Source organism: Hypanus sabinus, chromosome 3 (genome assembly GCF_030144855.1).
Source record: "Hypanus sabinus isolate sHypSab1 chromosome 3, sHypSab1.hap1, whole genome shotgun sequence".
Classification (NCBI taxonomy): Eukaryota; Metazoa; Chordata; class Chondrichthyes; order Myliobatiformes; family Dasyatidae; genus Hypanus; species Hypanus sabinus.
Window position 1 is genome coordinate 164,353,173 of NC_082708.1, and position 21,936 is coordinate 164,375,108.

The window sequence follows — 21,936 nt, forward strand, 5'->3', positions numbered from 1 at the left end:
ATGTATCAGTTTTTCGTCCGCAATTGGCAAAGGAACAGTTGTAAAGTGAATGTGTGAAGCTGCACTGATATTATTAGTTTCAAAATTTAATATTATTATAATGAGAATATTAATAATAGTCACTGCATTAACACTTACAGAGCAATGCCATTCTTCTGGCCAACTTAAATAACAATCCTGTCACTTACCTCACTTTGGTACCTCATGTAAAACTTACTTGCTTAGTTTACTTAACAAACAACAGAAACAACCTTTCAAAAATCAGTCAGTGGTTGTGAATACATTTATACTTGTACAGTTCCCTTTCCAAAATTCATCATCTGGTTTTGAAGCTTTGCAAAATTGGTTACCCTTGCAGCCACTCGCCAAATAATGGCCCAGACTGAGGTTCGTGAGCATTGGTTTCTTTGGTAACTGTATAACGATTCTATTAAGCATTAACTTTTAGAGAGTAGGGGGTGGGGAAGGACAGTTATTGGATTGTAGTCTGTGCAGTAGACATTGATAATTGCATGCATTCAATTTTTTGTTTACCTTTCTTAATTCTCCTTCTTTACACTCAATCAATATTTGTTTCTAAGCCACAAAACTACACCAAGAGTGATTATAACTAATCACTTTTTAGTCATTTCATAATTATTCAATAAATTATTAACTTTATTGTGGGCATTATGGTTTGATAGAATTTCCTATCTTGCTGTAAATAACATTCCAAGAATGAAATCCCAGTGTGTCTGCAGGCTGGCCGTATCTCTGCATTGTAACCATCACATAATCTAAACTTAAATCACCATTATTTCCCCTGAATGCAATTAAATATTTGCCTTCACATTGACAAGATATGGAGGTTATTACAGGGTCCTGTCTTTAAGTGCAAAAGGGCTGTATAAATGGTAATATCACTGAGCATAAAACTGTACTGAACAAACTTAAATCTAAAAGCCAGCTATAGAAGGATGGAACCAGGGGTTGTTTGATAATGTATAAATAATGGTCTGTAAGATTCTATAAAGTACTATTAATGATTAATGAAGCTGATGTGAATGAAGATCTATTAACTTCCCAGCAAATAATACAAATTAGTTGGCACAGACTAGATGGGCCAAATGGCTTGTTTCTGTACTGTAGTGCTCTATGACAAACTTAAGATTTTAGTAAATCTATTACGATGATATTAGATAAATGATAAGGAGAAGGAGAGAGCCTGAATTTACAAATGCTAGGTCATGCCTGTTGAACCTGGTACTACATTTGTTTTATAGTAAACCTGCTTGCAAAACTTGTTAGAGTCTAAATTCTGAAAATAAAAATAATTCCTTATCCTGCACCGAGTCAGAACAGCCTCCTGCTGTGCAGAAACATAATTGAAAAGAAATTGCAACAACTGAGAATATTATGGCGGGTGATTGAAAGGATAGTGTTGAGTTACATGCATGGCCTTAAAGAGGGAGAAATAGCTGAGAGTGTGTGAGATAGAACAGGCCATTCAGCCCAAGATGATGTACTGGTCTTGATGCTAAGTGTTTTTCTGTGTACCTCTCCTATCTCTCCATAAGTCTGGCAATCAGGAAGCCTAATATAGGTGAACTTAAAGGGAATCAGAAGGATAACATTCACGGGCTGGTATCCTCAAAGAACAATCCATGGACTCTTTTGCTATACTTCTCGCAGCCTCTGTAAAGCAGCTAGCATCCACTCAATCATATTTTCATCCAAATCTTTGATCCATAACAAACAAAAGAGGTCCCAGTATGGATCCTGTCTTGAGCTTTGAGGTTGGTAGTAAGTTTTGGGGGATTCAGGGATAAATCACAAACTATGACTATAGTGAGGAGCCTGAAGATCGACAGTCAACATTTTAAGAACAGTTTCATCCACTCTGTCATCAGATTTCTGAATGGTCCATAAACCCATGAATACTATCTCATTACTTGTCCTTTGCACTAATTATTGTTGTAACTTTTAAAAATGTGCATGCCTTGCATTATACTACAGCCACAAAGCAGGTTTCACAACATTTGACAGTGATAATAAACCAGATTCTGATTCTATAAGGTATCCAGTTTCTGGCCTGTTGTATTGCTGCTGTATTTCTGCGGCTGGTCTTGTTCAGTTTCCAATCCAAGGTTCTTTCAGTATATGGCTGATAGGGGATTCAGTAATTGTAACACCAATGGGTAACGAGACTAATTGGCACTGAGCAAATAATTCTTCATCCTCATTCTCTGTCAAAATTTAACCCACTACCAATGTTTAATTCAAGCCTGCTTCTTCATATTTCAGCCTATTGACTTTGGCTTCCAGGCTTCTCCAGGGGTACAAGCACATCAGCTATAGCATTGTCCCAATGCAAAGCACTGTTACCATGAAAGGACTGTTCCCTCTGTTTGCTTGGTGTCCCTTGCTTTGCTCTTCAAATTAAAGTCCATAAGCATCCAGGTTGTGTAACTTCATGCAGTGTCATAGAACTTACTGTTGGGTGGGTAAGATTCCTACAAGCAGATGAGAAACTATAAATAAACAGCCAGTACAAATAATTAAAAAAACTGGCTCATCTTCAAACTGTTTTCCAGTAGACAGGATGAATCATTTACTTAGACTTACTGGCAGGGCAAGTCAAGTATTTGACACCTCAAATCATAGCTGACATTCCGACTGGTGTTGAAAGAAGTGGAACATTTGGTTGGGACAGGTTTTTTAATCTGGTGAAAAGCATCTCCCCTCACTGGAAAACTTAAGGCAGTAAACACACGTGTTTACCCCTGGTTGTAAGCCCATGTTACCCACACACAAATATAAATCTGGCTCATTGACTCCTGCTTGCCATTCCAACCTGGTACCACACTAGCAAAGTGGTTTGGGACCAGGAATCCTGAGAAATGAATCATCCAGGATTTTGAAGCCAAATACCAACCCCACAGCTGGGGAATTTAAACACAGTTACAAAATACAATGGGTCTGGAAAAAGAAGGCTTGTACCAGCAAAGGTGAAAAAACTGGATTGTTTTAAAAAACAATGTCTTATAAGACTTATCAGGAAGAAAATCTCTAGCTTTGCATGATTTCACAGCATTATAGCTTCCTCGTAGCTGTCCCCTCAAATACCTTTCCAAAGTAGTAAAACCAAAATTGTTACGTAAGACTATCAAAAGAATACATTCGGGCAGACCCACTGTTTCTGAAGTTTGTGCTGATCTGGGAGTATTGTTCAGAGTTGTCAATCAACAAGCAGAGATGGTCACTCTTACCTGTCTGCCTTGGTCTCCAGGCAGAAAAGACCCAACCAGAGATGAGTTTGGAGCCATATACAGACAGAAGGCAGGAGCCAGATGAATCATCATTATTGATTCTGGACACCATTAATGCCATTGAAACAAGTACTGACTTCCAAATTGCAATACATAATTAACCATTCTTCAGCTGATGAACCGCTCTATGTTGAAATTACTTTAAAAAGCTCTGAGGGTCATAGACCTAGAGAATGATGGGTGAAGAGTTTTAACGTCCATCAAAATTGGCTTGACAACACCACAGTTTGTTGACTTCTAAAAAACGTAGCCCTTAGACTGGCTATGTACAAATGGAAATTGAGCCAATATAAGCCAACATGACATCTTACTTGTCAACCTGTTTGTCATAGATGTACCTGACCATGACAGCATTGGTAGAAGAAACCACTGCACAGCTCTTGTGGGGCATAATGCCCCATTTCCATTGGGAACAGAACGTACCTTCCAATGTACTGGAAAACTGGTTACAAGCACCGATTTTTAAAATTTGTTTTGTTCTGTAAGCTCCACATCAACCGGCTGTTTACATTTCATTCTCCTTGTAAGAATCTTCCCAACTGAGCAGTCTATGGTGTTACAAGAAGATACCTAATCAAGGGTAGAAACTGGGTACCCTAATTTAATTGAACTTCATGGGAGTCAGAAAGGTAATTTTCACAGACTGGTATCCCCAAACAAAGAACAACATGTGAACTCTGTCTGTACTTCTCACTGTCTTAGTAAAGCAGTCACCCTACCCACCTTAGACATTCTCTCATTAGACAGAAGATACAAAAATCTGAAAGCACATACCTGCTAATAACAGACTACTGTATGATAAGATGGACCTCACAATCTACCTTGTTATGATCTTGCATTTTATTTTTAACTGCATTGAACTTTCTTGGTAGCTTTTACACTTTGTTCTGCATTGTCATTGTCTTACCTTCTTCTACCTCAATGCAATTTTTTTATTAAGTGCAATCATGAACAATAGCCAAAGCAGAAATGCTGATCAAGTCAACTAGTTCCCAAAGAGAACTCTGATAAGCCAATCAGATGGCTCACTGTTGCTCAGCGATAGAACACAAAAAACAGGCACAAGGGTCGCTAGCCCCTGTACCCCAGAAACACACTTGAGCAGTGCGGTGGAGGTATGTGCTATGCATGACTTGATCTGAAAGCATCATGTTGACTCATAACAGATTGTGTTCATGGTGGAACAGCTTAGTCAAGGATGGGGTGATCAGCACTGATGGACAAATTATACCTCCACAACCCCTTAAATATTTGATCTGTATGAGCAGTGACAATAATGAACCATTACCAATACCAATAACAATGATTATGGTGGTTGGAGGCAAATCATCTCAAAATTTAGGTGGGCAGTGTCCTTGGTCCAGCTATTTTCAGTTGCTTCACGTTTGTACCTCCTTCCATCAAGAGGTCTATACTAACACTAAACACGGGAGCAGAATTAGGCTGCAGGGCCTATCGAGTCTGTTCCACCATTCCATCATGGCTGATTTACCGTCCCTCTCAACCCTATTCTCTACCTTGCTCAATGATATGGACATAAATTCCACACAGACTCACTATCCTCTGGATAAAAAAACTCCTCCTCATCTCTTTTCTGAAGAGACATCCCTCGATATTGAGGACGTGCCCTTTGGTTCTAGATGTCCCTACTATAGGAAACATCCTCTCCACATCCACTCTGTTTAGGCATTTCAATAATCGATAGGTTTCAATGAGAGTTCCCCCTTCATTCTTCTAAACTCCAACAAAAACAGACCCAGACGCATAAAAAGCTCCTCATATATTAACACTTTCATTCCTGGAATTATTCTCATGAACCTCCTCTGCCTGCACATCTGTTCTGAGACAAGGGGCCCAAAACTGCTCACAATACTCCAAGTGCAGTTTGACCAATGCCTTATAAACCCTCAGCATTGCATTGTTGCTTTTATATTGTGGTCCTCTTGAAATGAATGCTAACATTACATTTACCTTCCTCACCATTGACTCAACCTGGAAGTTAATGTTTAGGGAATTCTGCTCAAGGACTCCCAAGTCCCTTTGCACCTCTGAGTTTAGAATTTTCTCCTCATTTGAGCATACACTTTGCAGTACTACATTCCATCTGCCACTTCTTTGCCCACTGTCCTGAACTGTCTAAATCCTCATGCAGACTACCTGCTTCCTCAACACTACCTGCCCCTCCATCTATGGTTGTGCCACAAAGCCATAAACTCCGTCATCTGAATCATTGACATATAATGTGAAAATAAGTGACCCCTGTGGAACAGCACTGTTCACCAGCTGCCAACCAGCAAACCCCCTTTGTTCCCACTCATTGCCGCCTGACAATCCTCTATCCAGGCTAGGATCTTTCCTGTATATCTTGGGTTCTTATCTTGCTAAGCAGCCTCATGAAAAGCCTAAAAATCCAAATAAGCAACATCCATTGACTCTTAAAGACAAGGCAATCTGAAGGTGCAGGAAATCCAAAGCAAGACAGACAAAATGCTGGAGGAACTCAGCAGGTCATGCAGCATCAATGGAAAAGTCAATATTTTGTGCTGAGACACCTTCTTCCGGACTGAGAGGGAAGGGGAGAGATGCCTGAATTAAAATTTGTGGGGGGGCGGGTGTAAGAGGCTAGCTGGAAGGTGACAGGGGAAGCCAGGTGAGTGGGAAAGGTCAAGGGCTTTGCTCTTTAGCTTCTGCCTGTATATAGGTAGGAGAAGGACAACCAAGTGATCCGATTTACTGAAATGCGGTCTGGAGCATGGAGTAAAAGGCATTCCTTATTTAAGTATAACAATTGTCTAGTTGGGACCTCTGGTGTAACAGGTTATATGCTGATGGCATTTGGCCAGTGTTTTCATCAAACAAGCCTAGCTGAAGTCCTTCTAAGATGGACTTTTAATGGTCCATTTAAGACTAAGATTTAAAATGTGTCAGGATAGATTGTTTCTTGTTTGAAGATGGCAGCATGCAGTATCTCAAGTGCTTCATTATAGTCGGCTGGTGGTGGTATGTAAACTGCAGTCAGGAATGCAGAGAAGTACTCCCTAGGTAAGCAGAATGGATGGAATTTTACTATTAGGCATTCAAGATCAGGGGAACGTGAGTTCAACAAAACCACCATAGTGGGACATCACCAAGAGTTTATCATGGATCAAATACCTCCACCTTTTTCCTTTTCTAAACCAGCATTTTGGTCCATTCTGTGTATCGAGAAGCCTTCTGGTCTGATCACCATATCTAGTGTGCTGGGGGGAAGCCACATCTCGTTGAAGCATAAAAGGAAACAATCGCTCATTTCTCTCTGATACAGCAATCTTGCCCTCAAGTCCTCAATTTTATTCTCCAGTGACTGTACTTTTGCTAACAAGATGTTGGGTAAAGGGAGCCTCATCCCCTTACATTTCAGCCTGACTTGGAGTCCCCTCCACCTTCTGCTTTGCTTCTGGCCACGCAATATCCCTTGTCCACTTAAAGGTGCCGTACCTGTTTGCTTGAGAGTTAAGTCCAGTGAGTCCTTCATGATTTAGTGAAATCTGTAGATCAGTAAGCTGATTTAGAAGTACTTTGCTTAAAGGCAAATTACATGCTGCAGATTACAATGAGAGTAATTCAAAAGAGATATATTTAGAAGTATTGTACACAGCCCGCAGAACATTGCAGTGGTTCACCAGCGCTATCTTGGACATTAAATCTGGTTCGTTACACAACACTCAATCCAGAACTGCTTTTTCCCTTGTGGGCTCAGCCAGAAACTACTCTAAAAAGCCATCTCGTAGGCTTTCTGCAAATTCCCTGTCTTGGGAGCTAGCACCAACCCAATTTTCCCAATCCACCTGCATATTGAAATCCCCCATGACTATCGTTACATTTCATTTTTTACATGCATTTTCTATCTCCTATTGTAATTTGTATCCCACAGCTTGACTACCGTTCGAAAGCCTGCAGTAAGCTCCCATTAGGGTCTTTTCACCCTTGCAATTTCTTAACTCTACTCCCAAGGATTCTACATCTTCCGACCCTATGTCACATCTTTCTATGGTTTCATTTCTTTTTTTTTTACCAACAGAGCATCTCCACCTGCCAACCTACTGTCCTTTTCATACAATGTGCATCCTTGGATGTTGAACTCCCAACTATGATCTTCTTTTAGTCATGAAAGAGGTGAGATGCTTGCTGTTAATTGTATAATTTTCAGTTTAATTTGCTGTGCCTTCTGCACTTACAATAGCATTCAGGCTCAGCACGGAACGTTACAACTCACAGTCATATCACGTAAGTGATTGACAATGACATCTCAACAAATAGGAAGCTTATCCACCCCCCACTGACTGTCAATGGCCTTACTATCATTGAATATCCACCATCAACATTTTTGTGGTTTTACTAGTGACCAGAAAGCTAACTAGATTAACCACATAAATATTGTGGTTACAAAATCATACAAGAAACCAAATATTTTATAACCATTGATTCATCACCAGCCTCTAAAGCATTCCGATCTGTTTTTTGCAAGGGGATGGAGGTGGCTCCGCAGTTAAGTAGATATGCAAGTAACCCAAAGGCCTGGCTGAGCCATCCAGAGATGTGGGTTCCCTAGCGAATCCCATTATAGTAACCGTGGAGTTCAAAAAAATAGTAATGATGACCTTGAGCTATTGGATTGTTCCCTCATGATTTCTCACCTTGTCATGGTGGAGAGGCTTGTGAGTTCCTGAGACCCCTAGAGTGATGCCAGCTGGAGCTTAGCTCCTGGTAGGCTCACTCCTGGTGGTAAGGTCAAGGAGAAGGTTCCAGACAAAGAGCAATCTAACCAAGACAACGGTGGAGCTGGTGGAAGATGATGGCACATCACAATTGCAGTGGAGTTGGCTGCAACAGTGTAGGGTTCCCAGTTAGCTGTCTTGCATTCTATGCTACAGGACCCTGACTCCAATCTCTCAAGGAGCCCACCAGGAGCTAAGCTCCAGGTGGCTTTGCCCTTGGGATCTGTCAAACCACGCACAGGCATTCTTTATTAAGTGAATAACCCCTTAGGAGAACATCATACCAGAGCTGAGTATGAGCTCAGAGTGGCAGATGGTAGTTGAAAGCAGGTGAGGCAAAAGATAGTTGGGTAGAGGAGGAGGATGAAGTGAGAAGCTGTGAGGTGATAGGTGGAAGAGGTGAAGGGTCGAAAAAACAAGGAATTGGAGAACAGAGGACAGTGGATCATGGAATAAAGGGAAGGAGGAGGCGCACCAGAGGGAGGTGACATCACTGCAAATGTTGCTCATTTTTGTGTGCCCTCAATTGTCCTGAACTGAAGACGCAGTTCAACTCTCAACTCTGTTCAACAATTCATAGCTTCATGGCTACCATAAATGGGATGAGCATCAATTACAGATTTATTGAATTCCTTGAGTTTGAATTCTCAAACTGCCGTGCCAGGATTCAAACTTACTCCTCTCATTCAATAGTTGAAAATAAAACACAGAACAGCTCAACACAGGAACAGGCCCTTCAGCCCATCAGCCCAGCACGTCTACGCCAACCAGCATGACCATCCATCGGTACTTGGTCCATTTCCCTCCATTGCCTGATTGTTTACATGCCTGTTTCACTGAATATCTCTTAAATATTGCTATTTCATCGCATTCTATCATCTCCCCTGGTAGAGCATTCCAGGCAACCAAAATCTTGTCCTGCACATCTCGTTTAAATTTTCTCCCACTCAGCTTAATCTTATGCTTACTGATATTTGACATTTTCACCCTGGGTAAAAGACCTGCTGATCTAACAGCTTCAGTCTGTATACTTCCATACCTTGCATTCACATGACATTCCTCTAGCTGCTATTTTATTGCAGCCATCAAGACACTTGGAGAATAATACCATAAGGGGTTATTATTGGTTCATGGGGTGATATCAGGGGTCAATAATTTCTGGGTCACAGTCCTGTTAAGAGTTAGCCACCAGTGCGTTCACTGTTGAACTCTATGGTTGCCTAGAAAAGCAGAGATTTAACAGTAATAGCAAATTAAATGATTAAAACTCTCCTAAATGTTTAGAATGCAGGTTAATTATTGTAAAACTCTAACTTTTGGGTAATTGCATTCATTTTGCCACAGATTTTCTTTAAAATCTCCTTCACCCACACTGAGAATTGGAATGATCTGATTTACATTCCTTACATAACCTTCAGTTCTGTCATCCCCTGAGCTGACAGGGGCACAATAACATTTACCAAAATGGAAACTGGAAGGATCTTAACTCTTTCCCAACTAGAAAGTTTTCAATATTTTTAGTAGTGATTAGAATTACTTGATTACCTCTGTCATTTAATTAAGGCATCATTCAATTGAGTTGAAGAGGCATCATGGTAGTCTTTGGAGCACCATGGTACCGTAGTGATTAGCACGCCACTATTACAGCTCGGGGTATCGGAGTTCAGAAGTTCAATTCCCATTGCTGTCATCAAGGAGGAGGTAAAGGAACCTCAAGACATACACTCAATGTTTCAGGAACAGAGTCTTCCTCTCCTCTTCTTTCCATTCATTTCTGGATGGACAATGAACCCACGAACACTACCTCAATGTTATTTTCCCCCTTTTCTTGCACTACTTATTTAATTTAATTTTCTTTTTCTTACTTATTGTAATTTATACTTTTTATTATTATGTATTGCACTGTACTGCAGCTGCAAAATAGCACATTTCACGACATAGGCCAGTGATAATAAAGCCAATTCTAATTCTTTTCTTCTGTAATCTGTCCTTTGAATGGAATTCTTATATGTTAAAGATTAACTCTTGATCTCTCAATTTTCTTTTATATTATTGGCTACTTTACCTTCATATTTAATCTTTCCTTTCCTTATTGCTTTTTTAGTTGCCTTCTGTTGGATTTCAAAAATTTGCCAATCCTCTAGCTTTCCATTAATTTTTGCTATATTGTTTGTTTTTATTCTGTCTTTGCCTTCCACAGTCAGCCACAGTTGCTTCATCGTCCCTTTAGAATGCTTCTTCTTTGGGATGAACTGATCCTGCTCTTCTGAATTGCTCTCAGAAACTCCACCTATTAAAGCTGGAAAAACCCACTTGAGACATTGAACTTCAGTGGAATTCATTACCTATGATTGAGATGCTCTGTGAACCATTGTCTTGGGATTTGCAAGGTCTGAAGAACTTACTAACATCTTGGCAGGACGCACGCAAATTGGTAGATTCTCCTGAAACCTTTTAAAGGCATGTTAATCAGAAACATCATAACACTCCAAGACACAATCTGGTGATGTGTCAAGATAAAGGGATGGTCAACGATTCAGGGCAAATTCCTGTGTCAAGACTGAGAGTGTTGAGGGCAGATAGCCAATATAAAGAAAGAAAGGAGTGGGAAGAAGGAGGCTGCTTCCAGCATCTGCAATCTCTTTTGTCTCCAAGGTATAACTTCAAACGCCTTATTTCAGAACGGAATCCAATATGGAGCAGATTCCCTTCAAATATTTTCGGTTGTAACTTCTGCAGGTCGGTAGAAATCACTGGAGGTGACAGAAGCAGCCAGATTCCACACCATACCACTAAGCCCATACCAGCTTTCCAATTCTTTTTAAGAGAAAACTCTTTAATTTCTTTTTTCCTGTTGTGAGTTTTTAAAGCAGTAATCCTATCACTGCTTCCCAGTGATACTCAAGATGTCTATGCAAGCACTTGAAAGTGATTTCAAGTATTTGCACAGATGTGTAACAGAGGGAGTCAGTTATGGGAGTGAAATGAAAAGACTAGCTTTATTTGTAAAGTACATTGAAGCATCAAAGCATATATTAAAATGTGTCATTTTGTGTCAGTGATCAACGCAGTCTGAAGATGTGCTGGTGGCAGCCCACAAATGTCACCATGCTTCTGATGCCACAGCATAGTTATACAGTTACATTTGTTCAATCAAAAGTGTCCACAGGAGAACTGACCAGATGTACTTGAGGAATGGCTCTGTCAGGAACATTGTTACCAACGTTCCAGTTTGGAATACACAGACCAGCACACAATGGGAGAGATGCAGTGCAAATTCTCTGAAATTTAGCTTAGCAACGCATCCAGCTCTGAATCAAGAACATATTGCATTCTGATGATACTCTCTTCCGTTTCCTGCAAGATAACAGGCTGGAAACAATTTGTTGCTTCATCAAATTTACCCAATCTCATGTGAAATGGGAAAATGCAAGTTGACATCAGTTCATCAGAATGGGGAGGATTCCCAGTTCTAACAAAAAGTCCTCAACAAAAGACATTAACTCTGCTTTTCTGTCCTGAGTAGCTGCGTTTTCCCATCTTTTTCTGCTTCTTTTTTCAGATTTCCAACATCTACAGATTTTTTTAAAATTGTCATCATCTAGTCTCACTTTTGTTAATGAAAGACAAATGCAGTGCTAGCCTTCACTTCGAGAGGACTAGAATACAAAAGCACGGATGCAACTCTGAGGCATTAGAAGGTATTGGTCAGAGTGCGCCTGCAGTACTGTGGGCAGTTTGTGGTCCCCTATCTAAGAAAAGATGTTCGGGCATTCAAAAGGGTTCAGAGAGGGTTCACAAGAATGATTCCGGGAATTGAAGTTTTAACTTATGATGGCTCTGGGCCTGTACTTGCTGGAGTTTAGAAGAATAAGGGGAGATCTCATTGAAACCTACTGAATTTTGAAAGACTAGATAGACTGGATGTGGAGAGAATGTTTCCTATAGTGGGGGAAATCTAGGACCAGAGGGCACAGCCTCAGAATAGAGGGACATCCCTATAGAACAGAGATGAGGAGGAATTTATTTAACCAGAGGGTGGTGAATCTGTTGGATCTATTGCCATAGCTGGCTGTGGAGGCCAAGTCCTTTGGTATATTTAAAACGGAGATTGATAGATACTTGATTACCAAGGGCATCAAAGGTTATGGGGAGAAGGCATGAGAATGGGGTTAAGAGGGATAATAAATCAGCCATGATAGAAAGGCGGAGCAGACTCAATGGGCCGAATGGCCTAATTCTGCTCCCATGCCTTATGATGGTTTGGCCTTATGGACAAAGAAATGGCGGACAAATGCAATAAGTATTTTGTGTCATTCTTCATGGTCATCTGGTCTTATGGTCACTGAGTACCAGCCTGAGTAACAAAAGCTCCTCTAGTAGCTGTCCTCTAACTCTGTCACCACATTATCTGCTGTGTAAGGGAAAGAGAACTAACTCCATATGCAGTCCAAGCAACAAGGTGCATAATGATAGAGCCATGTCCTTTGATCTGTACTGAATTATTTTATTAATATACCGAAATCCCTTTTAGCTTTGGCATTATCACTCCTGCGTCAGTCAAGAAAATTTCTTGTCAACACTCATGTTCAGACTGACAAGCAATATTAATCAGTGTTGTTCTGCAAAATATTGTATCCAAATACAAGGTTGTGTTTATAGTTCCAACTCCACACAAGCCTCAGAAGCAGTTTGAATACTTGTGATAAAGCTGTGAAGTTCTTCTGGAGAGCTCTGCCTGTATCCAATAAATATGACTTCTCTACATCGTGGGAGGAGATGGGAAACTTGTGCAGGTTGTCTTGGATTTAGTAACCAAAAATGAACCTGGAAGGTTTATTTTTGGTTAAAAAAAAGGACCAATCACCGAGGTTGATGGACATTCCTGAACCTGCCTTAATGTCACATAGTTTTGACTGATGCGACCCTACGTCATGCTCATCCTGGCTGGTGTCACTAACATAACTGGTGGCAAAGCAGTAATCCTGCATGTGCTGGCAATTATGTGATGTGGACTGTGAGATCTTACAGTGTCTCTGGCAAAACTTTGGAAGGAGGGTCATGGTAACTATGGTAACATGAGTAAAACACGACCGTTGAGTCTGGTTTTTGTTCCAGCAGGCCGTCTCTGCACATCACATGACAGGTTTAACTTCCTAAGCCACATATTAAGGAAGCTCCGGCCCTTGCGACTCCTTGCAAGCTGCACCTTTCTGGTAACCCATGTTTCCTCTGGATCTGAAAGTTTATGGTGAGCTGGTTTGTGAAGTCTTCTACTGCTGCTCTTTCTGCCGGTTCATCATGCTCTTCTCCCTGGAGTTAAAAGTACACAGCACTAGTGGAACGCTTTCCGATACGTATAATCTGTCAAAAGTCTAAAACACGGATTAGTCTGCCAAGCTTGTGCAAATACTTGGGGTGGCAAGGTAGCATAGAGGTCAGCATTAACACCATTACAAGGCCAGTGACCTGGGTTCAATTCCCACCACTGCCTGTAGGGAGTTTGTACATTCTGCCTGTGACCATGAGGGTTTCCTCCGAGTGTTCTGGTTTCCTCCCACATTCCAAAAACATACGTGTTAGAAGATTAATTGGTCACACGGATGTCATTAGGCTGGAAGGGCCTATTACTGTTTTGCATCTCTAAACTAATAAAAGATGCCTCCAGTACATTTCCTCTGTTGTCCATTCTGTCAGTTAATTGTGTCTCCTTCTGTCTTGCAGACTCCAAAAAGCCCAGAAAGTCCACAGAGCAAAAGTTAAACTCTTCTGTCCTATGCCGTTAATTGAAGCTGACGACTAAGTTGTTGTGGTCAGATAAGAAAATCATTGACTCAGAGCTAGTCTTCCAACATCGAAGTTCAAAGTCACTTTATTATCAAATTATGTATATGTCATCATTTGCTGCTTGGAGATTCATTTACTTGCAGGCAATCACAGTAAATACAAAGAAGCCCAATAGAATCAATGACAAACCACACACAAAGATGGAAACACAAACAATGTGCATGGGAAGACAAACTGCAAGTGCAAACAAACAAATAATAATAATACAGTAAATATATAAAAAATAATATTGAGAACAGGAGTCGCAGAATCCTTGAAAGTGAATTCATAGGTTGTGGAATCAGTTCCGTTTTGAGGTGAGTGAAGTTATTCATGCTGGTTCAGGAGCCTGGTGGTTGAAGGGTAATAATTGTTCCTGAGCTTGGAGATGTGGGACCTAAGGCTTCTGCATTTCCTTCACAATAGCTGCAGTGAGAAGAGAGCCTGCATGATGGGGGCTCTCAATTTCCCTGGTTTTAATCCCTCCATCGACATCCAGCTCTCCCGAACGCACAACGTTCCACAATAACAAGCAATGAATGCAGAGATTTGTTATATTGGCAGACAATGTACTATAATTCCATTCGGCAATGTGCCACAAATGCTAGACAGTAGAATGATCTCTTTCTGATGTTGTTAGTTGAAAAGGAAATGATAGATAAACATTGATTGTTCTTTTAAACTGTGAGATCTTTAATAACTGGTTGAAGTCAGGGGAACAGCTAGATTGGACCTTTATATCCATAGTATCGGCACAGTTCTTCTGAACCACTCAAATACTAGTCAAATCCCTAACCTCTGGGGAAGAGTTCTACTTAAAGCATTATTAACATCTCCTCTTACAGCTTCTTCGTTGGCACAAAATTATTTAATTTTTAATCCAGTTTCATGAGTCAATCATGTCTCTGTCTGAAGTTCAAAGCAACACAGCTCAAATGTATGAGAATGAGTTCCAACTTTAATGTCAAAACGATGCTGGTTCTGTAGTTATGACAATGCCTGGCTGTTGCTAGCTCTCATCCCTCTGCCCTTTTCCCATTATTATCCAGCTATGAGATTGCAAATAAAATGACAAACAAGAATGTGAGTTTCTTTAAATTATAGGGAGTGAAAGGAACAAATGTAACAATTGGTTGAAATAAAACCAAAATAAGTCATGGAGACAGAGTTGTACTGAATACTAAATTGCATTAACATCCCTTTGAGACATTGGTGAACTGTAAGCTATTTCTCAAAACAAGGGTTTTGAACTTAAGTCAACATTTTTGTGCTATTCATTCCCATCCAGGAAAATGGGAATTTTAGTTTAGCCCTATAGTTTATGTGGTTTAGGTCCTTGGCTTGAAGTTTTCCATCAGACTTTGAAATCCTGAAACTTAGTACAGTGTTTTACACAAAAAGTAAGTACAAGTATATTTTCTTCCAGCCAAGAAGGGGGAGATTTTGAATAATGGTTTAAACCTCTAATGCTTGCTGGACTGACAAGCAAGGAAGGTAACATTCATTGAGCCCACGGCCCACTGCCCACTGCCCTGCAGCCCTCTGAGTCTGTGTCAATCATCAAATAATGAAGGGAAGGGTGGAATCGATTTTAGAGTAGGTTAAAAGGTGTTGTAATGCTCTACGTTCTACGTAATGATTTACATGAGTCCTCCCTTAGTCCCATGTAGTCTCCCCACACTGCCATGAACTTCCCCATCTCAGATTCTAACGATTACCTGGAGACTTGGGATAACTTATAGCAATCACTTAACCTAGCAGCCTGCACAACATTAGGATGTAGAGCGATACCAGAGTATCCAGAGGAAACCCACACAGACCTAGTAAGAACTTGCAAACTCCACACAGACAGCACCCGAGGTCTGAATTGAACCCAGCCCTCAAAGCTGTTAGGCAACTGCAGCACCACCCCTGTTCTGATGAAAGGACATCAACATGAATGACTCATTCACCTTCTTCCTTTGCGGATGCTGCCTGACCAGCTGAGTACCTGGCAGAAAAAGCTGGTCCCTTTTCTTCTAGGGATGCTCTGCCTGTGTTGTACAGTGAAACCACAGCTGGCAGGTTAGATTAGTGTCCCATGCTTACTAAGGCATGGTAACACAATGGTTAGCACAATGGTTTACAGCACCAGCAGGTTCCATTCCCACCACTACCTGCAAGAAGTTTGTACATTCTCCCCACGACTATGTGGGTCTCCTCCAGATGCTCCAGTTTCCTCCCACAATTCGAAGGTGTATGAGTTAGGATTACTAATTTATGGGCATGCTATGTTGGCGCTGGAAACATGGCAACCCTTGTAGGCTGCCCCCAGTACAGCTTCAGACTGAGTTGGTCATCGATGCAAATGACAGATTTCGTTGTATGTTTTAATGTTTTGAAGTACATGTGACAAATAAAGCTAATCCAGCGACTGTGGGGGGGATGGACAAATTTTGCTAACCTCCAACAGGTCATTGATATTAGCTTGCTCAAACTTGTCACCTTGACTTGTGGGATTAGTTACCATTATAGACAAAACACATGCTGTTCTGTGTTGTGTTTTCCAAATAAGTGGGCACAGCCGCACTTCAGCAAGCCCCTTTCAGTGGCTGTCACATTAATCAAGCAATCAGCTGACTCCAGCAGACTCTGCAGGCCACAGATGCCTGCTGAAATACGAGGAAGGCTAAGCCATTTAGCCCTTTCTATCTGCTCTATTATTCAGTAAGATTATTGTTGATCTTATACTCAGCACAACTTCCTTCTCTGGCTCCATACCCCACTGGCATCAACACCTGGGTGATGGACTCATTTCCTCACGCAAGGTGCTTGAGAAAAAATATCACATTGTGGATATTTGTAGAAATCATAAAACACTGTTGATGGCATTTTGAAAAGAAAAACACAGCTTTGAGGGAAGAACGCATCATGAAATCTTTTCTTTATCGTTCCATGATAACACATTGTGGTATTTGAGAATCTACTTACTGAAAAAGTGGAAGAAAATTCAGTTAAATTAGTAAATTGGTTGGCTCAGCATTGTGGGCCGAAGCACTTATTTCTGTGCTGTTTTGCTCTAAGACTCTATGAATATATCTATTTGTCACACCTACATTTTATTTAAATATATAAACAGGAATTTCACACATGAAAAAAGTTGGAAGTGCATACGGAGAAAAAGACCCATTGAAAGGCTTTAATGACCTTTCTGATCTACTCCAGCTATTGATAATTGTATTTTAATGTTAATTATTAATGAATCAGCATAAAATGATGAGCTTTCTTCAGTGGCCTCTCCTTTGCTGCCCACGAGTTTCAATCAAAACCCTTGGTGTTCATCACACTGTTGCAAATCCAGCCCCAAACCCAGTTTCTTAAAGCCAGTTGTAAAATTCCAGATTTCAGACTCAGAGATAACAGCTCTGAGCAAAGTTATTTGCCAATCCCTGGTGGACACCATTTTCTGTTTCAATCTTGTTAGAGTTTATTGCAAAAATACAATTAGCTATTCTTAAAACATGAATGTTTTTATACAAATAGAAGCATTATTCTGAGGATTATTCATGCTAAAGTTGACGCCAAGACTGAATCATTGCCAAGCATTGTACCTGTAAGATGAAGTATATTACTTGCCATAAGGCAAACATAAACTTTTCTGGGCAAAGAAAAGCATAATTAGTGGAGACTTGTAAACACCATGGATCTTCACCATTAATCTCAATTTTTTCAGTTCAGATCTGTATTTGGCATCAATTCAAATAGTGAAACAATGATCCCATTGAAAGATTTGGAACATTAGAGGTGTTTGTTCAGAAACAAATGTCAAGCTTTTTTTTGGTGTGAATATAAAATATCTTTAACCATTTAGATGTCAGTGCTGCACATATCAGCAGATACTTTCCACCTCAGCCCTCATAATCTACATTCATATTGGTTGGCTTTTGAGCCACCATCTGGGTTGAGATTTATTCTGTTTGCTTTCCCTTGTAATGAAGGACTTGTACTGAAGAAGTTATGGACACTTTGGGCACCCGCCCACTGCATGTTCCTCCAATAGTGAATGGTATTACTTGGGACATTTAGCCCATAGATCATGCGGCCTAGGAGCAGAATTAGCCTATTTGGCTCATCAAGTCTGCTCTGTCATTCAATTATTACTGGTTTATTTTCCTTTTCAAACCCATTCTCCTATCTTCTCCCCACAACCTTTGATGCCCTTGCTAATCAAGAACCTATCAATCTCCTCTTTAAATACGCACATTGACTTAGCCTCCACAGATGTCTGAGGCAAGGAATTCTACAGATTCACCACCCTCTGGCTAAAGAAATTCATCCTCATCTTTGTTCTAAATGAACATCCTTCTATTCTGAGGCTATGTACTCTGGTCCTAGATTTTCCCTCTATTGAAAATATCCTCTCTATGTCCACCCTGCCTTGGCCTTTCACTATTCAATAGGTCTTAGTGAAATTCCTCCTCATTCTTCTAAACTCCAGCGAGTACAGATTCAAAGCCAATAAATATTCCTCATACATGAATGGATTCATTCCTGGGATCAAACCTCCTCTGGACCCTCTCCAATGCAAGCACATCCTTTCTTAGATATAGAGCCCAAACCTGCTCATAACTCTCCAAATGTGGTCTGACCAATACCTTATGAAGCCTCAGCTTTCAACGTTCAGGGATTCCCAGTCGATGCCAACCAAGTCTGATATCGCCAGTGCTATCCTTCCTGCAAATGGAATTTGAATTCTGAGCCTGAAGTTACATTTAAAGTGAAATAAACAGTCCTGATGAAGGCTCTTAACCCAGAATATTGACTGTTTATTTTCCTCCATCGATGCTGCCTAGCTTGCTGAGTTCCTCCAGCAAGTTTTGAGTGTGTCACCCTGGTTTTACATAAACTGTAATTTTTCCTTACAGAATTGTGCTTGTAAAAGAAAAAAACATGTCTCAGAGCGGTTTTCACAAAATTAATAATGTTACTTCACATGAGATCAATTGTGTTGAACATATTCAGCTTGCCTCACAGTCAATGCAGAGATTTTTTTGCCTCTGGCCCCTATCAAATTGATGGTTCCATAAACAATAGCAAACAACACAGTTCTAATATGTCTTAAATTTAAAAAGGGATGTGTTAGAAGCACCCAGGAGGTCAGGCAACATTCATGGAAAGGAAAACAGAATTGGCAATTAGGATCAATACTCCATCCTGGCAAGTGAAGATTCTTCCTACAGATAGTTCTTTAAATCTTGGTCCAAAAATAAAGAAACAGCTTGTGTCAGAGAAAACTGCTGGAAACATTTAGGAAGCCTGGCACCAATTTTGGAGAAAGAAGCAAATTTAGTGTTTCAGGTCTGATTGTTCATTAGAAGAGGGAAAATGAGAAGGGGGAGAGCTAGAGAGAGCAAAGGAAATGCCTCTAAAAGGGTAGACTCCTGAATGACACAAACAGTGGTGGTGCTGGCTGAAGGAAGATGATGGCTTGTTAACCATGACTGATCTGTCTGGAGGAGATATACACAGGAGATGAATGAGAAGAGATACCATTGGCATTCCACTGAAATGAGGTTGGGAGGGTAGAAGGTGAAGACAAAGGGAAGCCTACCCTTCCCCTTCATGGATAGGGGATGGTGAGCATAGATACCAGCAAAATAAAGGAGAAAGGGGTCAGAGTCACATCAGCTAATGAAAAGCAAGGTGTCTAGGAAGCACTGCTGTGAACAGTGTTGCTATGAGATCAGAGATCCAGGCAAGTAGGGAGGCTGGAGATTGGGTGGGAGCTGGTATATTCAAGAGAGCTGCGTGAGTCTAGGGCTTGTAATCACCTGAAATGCAGTCAGTTGTCAAGGAAAGGAAGAGAAACATCAGAGATGGACCATGTGAAAGCGAGCACAGAATGGAAATTAGAAGCAAAGGTGATTTAAGAGCTGCACAGTGAGAAGAAACAGCACCAGTACTGTCTTCAATAAGTGAGAAAAGAGGCAAAGGAAGGGCTTGAGTCGAGATTAACCAAAAAGCAAACTGCTTCACATACTTTACAAAATGACAGGCATAGCTTAGACCCAGAGCAACACACACAGCAGGTCAGGCAACATTTACAGAAATGAATAAAGAGTCAACGTTTTGGGCCAAGACCCATTTAGGTTTCTACAGCCACACCTTTGATTTGGAAGAAATAGATATCGTCGCTCAATATGAAAATAAGTTTAGGTGGACAAGGAAGAATGGTGGTGGAGGAAGACTGTTTGGACTTCTCTTTAAGGAAAACTTGAAAGCCCCCCAGGGCATCCTGGTGTGAGATAGAGGAATTAATTGCCCACCCTGGCTGGGACAGAAAAGCCAGGAATTGGTTCCAACTGCTGGAGTGATTTCATTTTCATTGACTTCAGTTTTACCAGCATAACATACCAAGTCAAATGCTGCTTTGGAATCTATAGTGAACATAGATGTGGGAGGATGCACCGTGATGCTATTAGACGGGAAATCTAACCGTTTAACACTGACCGGAAAATCAGTAAGCAGCAGAAATGTAAGATCCAACATGTTTATGGATTAGGCATTCCATCTTGCAAATTACTGTCAATCGTTTCTCTTCCCTCTCAGTTGTGATGACAGATCTCAAATGCAAACATCAATATTTACCTTTTTCCTCCGCAGATGTTGTTTGACCCTTGGATTCCTTCCAGTGTTCCATTTTCTTCTCCAGATTCCAGCATTACGTTGTGAAGACAATTTGATGTTAAGGTCACTTGAGAAGGGGCATTGAATGATGGCCACTGAAGCTTACATTGCATAAACAAATGTAAAAAAAATCTTGAAATAAGCTCGTCTTCCCGCTTGGAATAGTATATGAGACTGCAGACATTTTCTCCAACCCTTCTATCACAGATACACTATGACTGCAATTTACATGATCCAGAATACCACACTTCATTTAATGCTGTCTCCCCTTCCCTTGAATGCTTCACCACCAAGAAGGAAATAGTCGTAAACAATACCGTCATTTCCAATCCACTCATCTTCCTAATTTGTACGTTGTGCAAAATTGATGATCCTGGGCTCAAAGACAGCTTATCGCCCACTGTCATCAGACTCCTTAATGGACCATGTGCATGATAAGGTGGGCTCTTGACCCCACTACCTACCCTGTTATGACCTTGAGCTTCATTGTCTATCTTCACTGCACTTTGACAGTAGATAGAGATGTTGATGGACTTAAGGAAGACTAAGCCTGCACTGCTCCGTTACCACTGATAGTGAGGACGTGGATGTTGTGAGCACGTACAATACCTGCGAGTGTACCTGGATGACAGACTTGAGTGGAGCACCAACACAGAGGCTGTGTACAAGAAGGGCCAGAGTCACCTCTACTTCCTGAGGAGACTGAGGTCTTTTGGAGCATCCAAGCCTCTCTTTCACAAGTTCTAGCAGTCTCTTGTTGCCAGTACAATCTTCTATGCGGTGGCATGCTGGGACAATGGCATCAACATGTGTGATGCCAACAGGCTCAATTTTGTTGTAGGAGAAACTGGACACACTGGAGGCTGTGGTAGAACAAAGGACCCTACGGAAAACCTTGGCCATTCTGGACAATGTTTCTCACCCTCTGCATGCCACCTTGGCTGAACAGAGGAGCACTTTTAGTAACAGATGAAGACAGCTGCACTGCTCCAAAAAGAGTGCTATATGAGATCATTCTTACCCTCAGCCAGTAGGCTCTCTACTGAGTCAACCTAGAGTCGGGAAGTGATGACCGCCCCCCCCATCCCCCCCGTTAGACTGTGTGAGGTAACTATTCTTTTTCTTACTTTTCTTCTAATATTTGTACATCTGTGCACTTGTAATGCGATTCTGACACTGTAATTTCCTTTGGGATCAATGAAGTATCTATCCAGTTTTTACTCTTCATTCTGCACTTTTATTGTTTTACCTAATTTGCACTCAGTGCACTGTGTGATGATTTGATTTGTGTGAACTACATGGAAACAAGCTTTTTGCTGTATCTTGGCACATGTGGCAATAATAACTCAATGCCAATACCAATACCTACAGCATATGAT

General features: G+C 40.9%; 1 long non-coding RNA gene across 1 annotated transcript in view; it reads left to right on the forward strand.

The window, feature by feature from the left end:
• Nucleotides 1–21,936, forward strand: part of LOC132391866 (uncharacterized) — a 57,769-nt gene that overhangs the window by 32,564 nt on the left and 3,269 nt on the right. Inside the window, exon 3 of the long non-coding RNA XR_009511362.1 lies at nt 7,369–7,463. This is a non-coding gene — a long non-coding RNA (uncharacterized LOC132391866). The remainder of the gene's footprint in view (nt 1–7,368; nt 7,464–21,936) is intronic.